Here is an 8,729-nt window from a genome sequence, read left to right on the forward strand (position 1 = left end):
ATGATAAGCAATGCAATTTTGTTTTTAAAAAACAGTCCAAACTCTCCCTCCACCAAGGCAAATCCAAAAAAAGGTTAAAAAAAGATATCCATTGTTTCATGTTCATAATGATAAATAAAAATGTGAAATCAATCCATAGTCCAACTATTTAAAATACATTGTCCTTAAAAAAAAAAAATCACTCCATGTCCATGATGAAAAAAAAATCCAAATTAATCCATGATGTAACTATATATACAATCCATTGTCCAAAATAAAAATCCATTAATCCATGTGCAAAAATCCCAAAAATAAAACAATCCATTGTCCAACGATGTAAAGGGTCCATGAGCCCAACTAAACAAATGAAACCTACCTAAGAAACTACCTAAAAATATAACTATATACAAATGTGTGTGGCATTGTCCATTGACCACAAAGAAAACGAAAAGGAAACCTAACTCTAAAAACTATTTACAATGGCAGCGGGCTAGTCCGACGGATCACTTTTGGATGTCCCGGGCCAGGGCATCATCGAACTCCTGCTTAATGTCCTGGAGGCGGTCCTCTTCATTGGTCCCGAAGGTTCACAGGGACGACGACATGTTCTCCAACCCCCTGCGAATTGCCTCGAGGCACTCGGCCCGCCTCAGGGCCCTCCGTATGGAGTTCTCCGCCCTGACCATCGTGAGCCGTGCCTCTTCTGCCCGCTGCTGCTCCACATCTATAGCATGGCCTAACCGCTGCCACACGGAAGACACTTCCAGTCCTGGGTCCTCCTGCCCTCTGGCCGATGCCTGCCCCTCCGATGACAAAGGCCCCGAGCCATCCTGGCTCCCATCTTGTTGCTGTGCCTCTGCCTGTGCCCTGGCTCTTGCTGCCTGCACATCCTCCTCCGGCTGGGGTGCAGTTGTTGATGTGGCCACTCCTGCTGGACGTCCGACTCCCGACTGTGGCAGGGATGTGTCCTCCACCAGCCTGGCCGCAAGGTCAGAGGCAGCTCCACAGGGTACCCAGGTGATACATGGGTGGGAAGATGGCATGGAGTACGACTGGCGCATGGGGGTTCAGTTGAGGAGGGGGTCGGAACAAGGTCCAGCAAACGGAGGAATCCGGCCCTGGTGAGCTGTCCCAGTAGGTCAACACGGTCAAGAGCCATTCGAGATGACGTGCAGTCTCCTCATGAAAAGACTGCAGGGCCCGTTGATGCAACGCCACCCCACCTAGGACAGGCTCAACCCGGTCCCGGATAGCCACGTCCGCAGGGAGAGGAAGGCCAGTTGTTGTAAGCGGATCCCCTCCCTGAAAACGGGTCTGGACGAAGGCATCCCTGCTGGTGCGGGATGATGCAGTCACAGGATCGGGGACAGGATTACACAAAGGCACCTCCGCGGTGGTCTGTGCTGCCTCCTGCCCCTGCACTGCACCAGTGGAATCCCCACCTCCAGACCCCGTGTCTGTCCCTTGCACGGCCTCCTCCTCCACCAAACCCCCCACCAACCTAGATGACTCCGTGCCATCTTCCTCCGTCGGACCCTGTGGGGTCTCAGCTGCCCCATCTGCTGCCGAGGAGTCCAACTCCGACCTCCGCCTCTTGGACCTTCCCTTGGTAGCTGCGGCCTGGGACGCGGCACCGGACTCCTCACTCACCGACAAGATGACAACCTGGGAGGGGAGCTGGGCCTTGCGTCTCCGGCTGGCGGGATGATCCCTGCCGCTGTGCTCCACAGCACCTTCTCCGCCATCTTCTTCAGTTGACGCTGCAGACAGGGAGAGATAAAACACAGGCATCAGGGCACTGTACAATGGACTGATAAAACACATGACAGTTGCACATGAGTGGCATTGTTTAACTACAGACACGGCATCACACTCCACGACACACATGTCATTTTAACTCACACACATGAACATTTCAACAGCAGTATTGCACCAGGCAGCACCATCCATACACATACAACAGCATGAACAGCCAAAGGTGAGCCTGACATCACATGAAACACAAGGAGTGCACTAGACATGCACACACGCCACCACACTTAAATGCATGTCTACATCTCCTCCAACTGTTGCAGTGATGAGATCGCCATACATGTCACATCTGCCATTCATCCTTCTACATATCAGTGTCACGTGCATCCATTTTGCATCACAGTTGCACACTTGTCAGATACACATACATGCACATGTACACAGTGTAGATACATGCATTATGAAACACCATCCATGCCACAACCATGCCAATGTACATACACAGAAATTCAAACATGTCTGCTCCCACACCTGCATTTGCCCAGCATGCTTACCAACACATACACCATCAATGTGTCTCACAACTGAGAGGACTCATGTGGCAGCCTCACGCCCATGTTCATACACATCCCTACATGGCCCTACATAAACACATGTGCAACCTGCACACTACTGGCACACCACGACACGCACAGCGTACTATCAACATGCATGTACACTTACCGCTCGACTCCAGACGGGTCTGCCTCTCAAGGATCTAGACGTAGAGCGCTGGGCATATGCGTTCCAGGACCCTCATTTGATGGTTCGACAGCTGGCCCCGGCGGCCCTTGGCATCCGCTGCCTTAGCGAGGCGCCGGGCCTTGTTGAGGGTCCTGGACCTGAAGTCCTCCCAGCGCTTCTTGACATGATGTAAGTCGCGGACTGCCACCCCCTCCCTGTTGATGGCAGTCACGATGTCCATCCAGATCCTGGTCCGTCCTTCATTGTCAGCGCGCAAACTTCCAAAGAGGGCATCATACTGCCCCAGGACTTGCTCCACCAGGACACCAACTTCGGTGGCAGTGAAGCTGGTGGCCCTCTGCCTCTCTGGCTGGGGGTTGCCAGTGCTGCCAGATGGTGTTGTGCTGGACATGGCAACCCCAGAGGCAGGAGTGGGTGGGCAACTGGGTCCTGGGGCTGGGCTGTGGAGCGATGGAATCCCAGTCGGGAGTCTTCGGTTCCAGCAGGGGTGGTCACAGCAACTACACCCCTGGCTGACGTGCAGGCAGCAAATGGCAGGGCACGTGGGCAGCAGGCAGTCCGGCAGCAGCAGATGGCAGGTGGGAGCATGCTCGGGGCTCTGGGGGGCAGCAATTCGGCCTTCTGGGCAGGAGCGTAGTCTTCTGTGTGTTTTCGCGTGGCCAGATTGATACGGAGTGATTTGGCACATGAAGAAATTGCACGTCAGCGTGTAATTCAAGGAAAGGGCCTTAGCGTGTATGCGCGTCAGCACACGCACACGATTTAATTGGACCAAAGGCCCTTAGTGCGTAAGCGCTTAAGTTACATTACGCGTGCGGCCGTTTCCCTCATAGCACGTGATGACAGAGCACACATGGAAAAACTGCATGTCCGAGTGTCATCGCGTATAATTGGAGGAAAGGGCCCGTGTACAAGCGTATCTGAAGTGTACGTGTGGGCCGTTTTACAAGCTACGTGTAGGACGCCATTTCCTTGTACGTGCTTTTCGTGGAGAGCGAGTGGGTGAAAACTGTACTTCTTGTCGGTTCACACGCGATTACTTCACAGCGTTTCTATTTCGTACTCCCTGTTTCCTCTGACAGCTCTTTTCTGATTTTTTGTTGGGCCTGTTTCCTCAAACTGAGTTCACTTCTCCTTTTGTCCTGTCTCCTCAGACAGCGTACAATTCTTCTTTTGAAGGGGGTGTTGCCAACGCACACACGCGTGTATTTTTCATGTTCTTTTTCCAGGCAGACAGTGAGTTCTGCACGTACTTAGTAACTGTGCTTGCCCCGTGTGTCGCGTTCCCCTTCAGAGGTCATTGTAGGCTGCGTGTATTACGTGTACGCTTATTTTTGTTTTTCTGGGTGCCACAGCGTAGTGCAGGTTCATTTTTTCACGCACGTGGTCTACGAGGGGTTGCGTGCATATTAATTTTTGATTTTGGGCTGCCTGTGCGTTGAGTGATCCGTCATCTTCCCCCAGGGGTCACAGACAGCCTTGTTAGAGCACTAGGGTACGAATTCCATCTAGTATCCTACCCCTTTGACCCCCAATTGCCCAGTACAATAGTTTACTGCAACTCTCATATGCACAACAACATCAGTTGCCACCATGCAATACTGTATGGGAACAATCCATGTACGGTATGGCAACCCAACAGACAGCATCAGTTGAGATGATGGCTCAAGCAATGGAGAGGGTGGCCACTTCCATTGTCCCCCCTGAAAGGCAGATGGAGCAACTACAGCAGGCAACAGACTCCATTTGCCAATCACACAGGGAAGACATGTTGGCGTCCAACAGGGACCGACGGGCGGCAGTGGAGACTCTACGCCAATCGATATCAATAGAGTCCCAGGGCCACAGGGAAGCCCCGAGGGTAGAACTCCATCACCTCAGGAAGATTCTTGTTGACCTTGAGGCTTCCACTAACTTGAGGACAGAACAGCAGCTGGAGCGGCTCACACGTTCGCTTTCAGCTAAGATGCAGGCAACTCGGGAGGAGATCCGGGCATCACGTCAGGTGCTGCATGGGGATCTCTGCACTATAGTCCTCCAGAACGAGACCTTCCACTCCCGCATGCTTGCTGCCATGGAGGACCATACCAGGGCTTTGCGTGGGCTGCCTCCCATAGCACCACCACCTCCTGATGCAGCAGTTAAGGGTGATGAGAGCGACAGCAGCAGTTCTCCCACAATGGCATAGCCGTGCAGGCCATGAGCCCATGGAGGTGTTTTTTTCCCCAACATCCACACAGGTGGCTGTTGGTGCGCACCCTGACCTCGGACCTCCTGGGTGGCCTCCCGGCCCCCCCATGGCCATTTTTGATTTTTGATTTTTTTTTACAGTGTGTTGCCTTGTGTGGCTCCCGTGGGCATCCACTGTATTCCGGCTGGGCACATGCAGGCTTGTCCTGAGTTTGGGTTAGATGCTTGGGTTCGTGAGACACACACCCCTCCTGCTTCCCGTTTCCATGGGCTTGCAAAGGGTGTGCCCAAGTGACAGTGAATTACACAGTGACGTTGGACTCCCATGAGCTGTGTGGGCAGTCTGTAGTCAATACTGTGTATACATTCCTAGTGGATATTGTTGTTGTATTGTACACTGCATGGTGTATTGATATGTGCTTGTGCATCCATGTCTTCCTCCTAATTTGCAGGTTCATTCCTCATGTCTTCACAAGGCCGTCTACTTTGGAGATGGAGTTCATGTTGTAAGCAGCGCACTTACACATTTGCATGGCAGCAACACTGTACAGTTGGAAGGGGTCGATGTGCTGGCATAATCAGGTTATAAGACTACCACTACTTTAACTTAGTACTGTCAGGTTTTGGCTATGTTTGAGGTTGTGTAGCTGCGTTGTATTGTTGGTAAGTATTTGGTCATGTGTGTTGTTAGTTCTACATTACTGGGAGCATATTGTGTGTGGGCAGTTTCCATTAGGGACAGTGGGCCTCATTACACGGTAGGCGGTAAGGGTTAACGGTCACCGGTAAGTGTACCGGTGACTGTTAACCCTTACCGCCTTATTACGAGGTCCCTTTGCGGGTTGGTACTTTAAATCCTGCTTTTAGCAGGCGTTAAAAAACGAACCCGCAAAGGGACCTTGGTGCTAATTGGTACCGAATTAGCACTTTCCCCATTCCCATTATGCCCTATGGGGGCAAAAATGGGAATGGGGAATTACCGCCCCGTTCACCTTGGAGTAGGGCGGTAATTCTGCCATCCACCAAGGCGGACACAGTAAAATACCAGCAGCAACCATGGCGCTAATAGCGCCATGGTTACCGCCTACCGTGTAATGAGGCCCAATGTACTTTGTGACACTTGTGTCAGGTTTTGGTGATTGCTTTGTTTGCTCTCACATAGCATGACATGCCATGGTGTGTTTGGGTGGTGGTGCTGGGGAGGGGTTGGGTGACATGGCACTGTTGTCATGTTGTATTTTGCAAGGGGGTAATGAATTTAGCAGCATAGAAGTGTGGCTTTTGATGACACAGCATTGGTGGTGTTTGTGTAGGTAGGGATACACACAATGTAACACTTCCAGGTGACCAATCTTAGGCTGGTATGGTTGTGACAGTTGACTGTCCCTTATGTCATCATCATTGATAGTCAGCTGGTATGTCCCAGGGCTGTGTGCACTCCACATGGGTGTGATTTTAGGTGAAGTAATTAGCCACCAGCTGCATACGGGCTGCCTCACCCCTTGCCCTTTCCCCTCCCATGCGCAGCGGGCGTGCATGTGGTTGGGGATGTGGGGGCACCATCATGTCCACCGGCAGGCCCCGGCGTGTTGCAACGTTGTGCAGGACACATGCTGCCAATATGATCCTGCACACTACTGGGGGAGCGTATAACAGCTGCCCGCCAGAACGGTCAAGGGAGCCGAAAGCGTGACTTGAGCACTCCGAATGTGCGCTCCACTATGCCCCGGGTTGCAATGTGGGCTGTGTTGTATCTTACCTCGGGTGGCGTGGTGGGGTTCCGAATTGGCGTCATCATGTGGGTGCTCAGATGGTAGGCACTGTCCCCTGGGCAGGTGGTGATGGGTAACATTAGTGGGGTTGTGACATTACTCAGTATCTGACATGCATGCATGTGCTGAGGCATTTATACTCACCGAGCAGCCATGTATCGCCATGCCGCCCAGCTTCTAGGTCCCAGTTTAGGGTTGACATTCTGTAAATAAAACTGTCATGGGTGGACCCTGGATAGTTGGCATATACTGAGGTGATGATTCCCTTGGCATCACATACTACTTGCACGTTGATGGAATGCCAGTGCCTGCGGTTTCTATAGATGTGCTCTGATGCCCTGGGGGGACGTAGAGCCACATGGGTGCAATCAGTGGCAACTAGGACTTTGGGGAATTGTGCCACCCCGTAGAAATCCTGGACGGCAGCCTGCCTTTCTGCAGGTGTTCTGGGCAGGTATATGTGCCTGCGGACTGATGGGCGTGCAGTCATGATGGCCAAGACCTGATGTAGGCAGCGTGACTGCGTGGCCTGTGACACCCCCCCCCCACTATAGCACTTGTCCGCTGAAATGATCCAGTGGCCAAGAAGTGCAGTACATGGAGGACATTCTGCAGGGGGCTGAGTGCTTGGGAGCACAGGGTGGGTGATGTGAGGTCATCCTCCCACTTACTCACCAGGTCAAGTATTATGTGAGGTGGAAACCTGTACCTCCCATACACCTTGTCATCAGGCATCCCAAAAAGGCTGGTTCTGGGTCATTCTGGGCCTGACTATCCTCCTCCTCCTCCTCCTGCGGTATCCCACGACCACTGCTGCTAGGGATGGTATATTCATCCTGGCGTCTGAGCTTGTTTGTTGTTTGCGCGCACTTTTATGCTGCGCGGATCCACGTACGCCTGCTTCCTGCTGGCGTACGTGTTTCCGGATTAGCGCGTCTTTTTTGGCACACGCGTTAGCCCCATTCGATTCCATGAATACGTGTTTTGAACGTGCGTGTGGGCATTCCGCGCATTTGCCTCCTGTACTTCCCCTGTGACGCCCACATTTTCACGCGTTGTTCCCCATTCTGCGTGTCACGCCCCCTGTTCCTCTTACTTCTTACTCACCGCGCTATGTGCGATTTCGCTGGCGCGTAGCGCATGCTGTTTGGAGACGCGTGCGCTACACAGAATATTGGCGCACAAACTGGGATTTACATGTGCTCGGACTTCCATGAATCGCTGTGCGCGTGTTTCGCTGCAATTTTTCGCACTGGCACTGCGATTCGCACGCTTGCGCCGAAAATTTCAACGCACATTAATTCCATGAATCGGCCTGATAGTCGCATCCTCAGAAATTTATCCCAATATGGTCTGCTAGAAAACTTCATCATGTACCCCGAAGGTAGGTTTAGCTTTCTGCAGGCCGTTGGGAGATTGGCAGTTAAGTGATAGCTGGAGGCAACGGCATGAGTATGGATCCAGTCCTGCTCGCCTAGTTTCCTTTTAACTCTTGTGGGGTTAAACCTCAAATCTTCTTCCAATCAATTGATTTCCCCCAATTTCAGTCTGTTTTTTACAATTTTTTAGTAGTTTACTTGTACCACCCATCAATTCTTTATTGATGATCTCAAAGATTTTTATACACTCTGGTAGGATGATTTTTCTGAACAGTGCTAGGCTGTTGCATTCAACCATAGCTTGAAGTGAAAGGAGGCCCAGTACTCTTTCGTATGGTTGCTATTGGGGTTGAGCTGGGAAGACCCAGCACTCATCTCCAAAAGAGACCCTAAAATTTAGGCCAAATTTTCGTTGGTATTTCTGGAATGCCCTTTACTCCATAGGTCACTGAAGGAACTACTTTTGCCGTGTAGTAATTTAAAGCCGGTAGCATAGAGAAACAGCCATATTTCTTGTCCTTACCTCATGCCTAACTGGCCAAGGCCTTGGTTTTCTCGTAGAGATAGTCTTGCATTGCGTATTCTGCTGAGCTGCTGTTCAACGTGACTCCAACATATTTAAATTGCTTAACTTGCTCAATCCTGCAGGAGTCCAAAAACCATTGCAACTTTTCCTTTCATTTTTATGATTTTTCAAAACACATGATTTTGTTTTTTTCTTTATTTCCAGGTTTTTTTTTTTTTCGTTTTATTAAGAGTTTCGAAAACATAGATAAAGGCATTACAAAGCTTCATTCAAATTCCAACAAAGTTACATGTAAACAATTGAAACTTTCAGCCCTCCAAAATATGTCCTAACTATTCGAGCTAAGCTTTGTTCCACCCCACCCCCACTCCACAGAACACTTCCTCT

Source organism: Ambystoma mexicanum, chromosome 7p (genome assembly GCF_040938575.1).
Source record: "Ambystoma mexicanum isolate Mex_15411 chromosome 7p, UKY_AmexF1_1, whole genome shotgun sequence".
Classification (NCBI taxonomy): Eukaryota; Metazoa; Chordata; class Amphibia; order Caudata; family Ambystomatidae; genus Ambystoma; species Ambystoma mexicanum.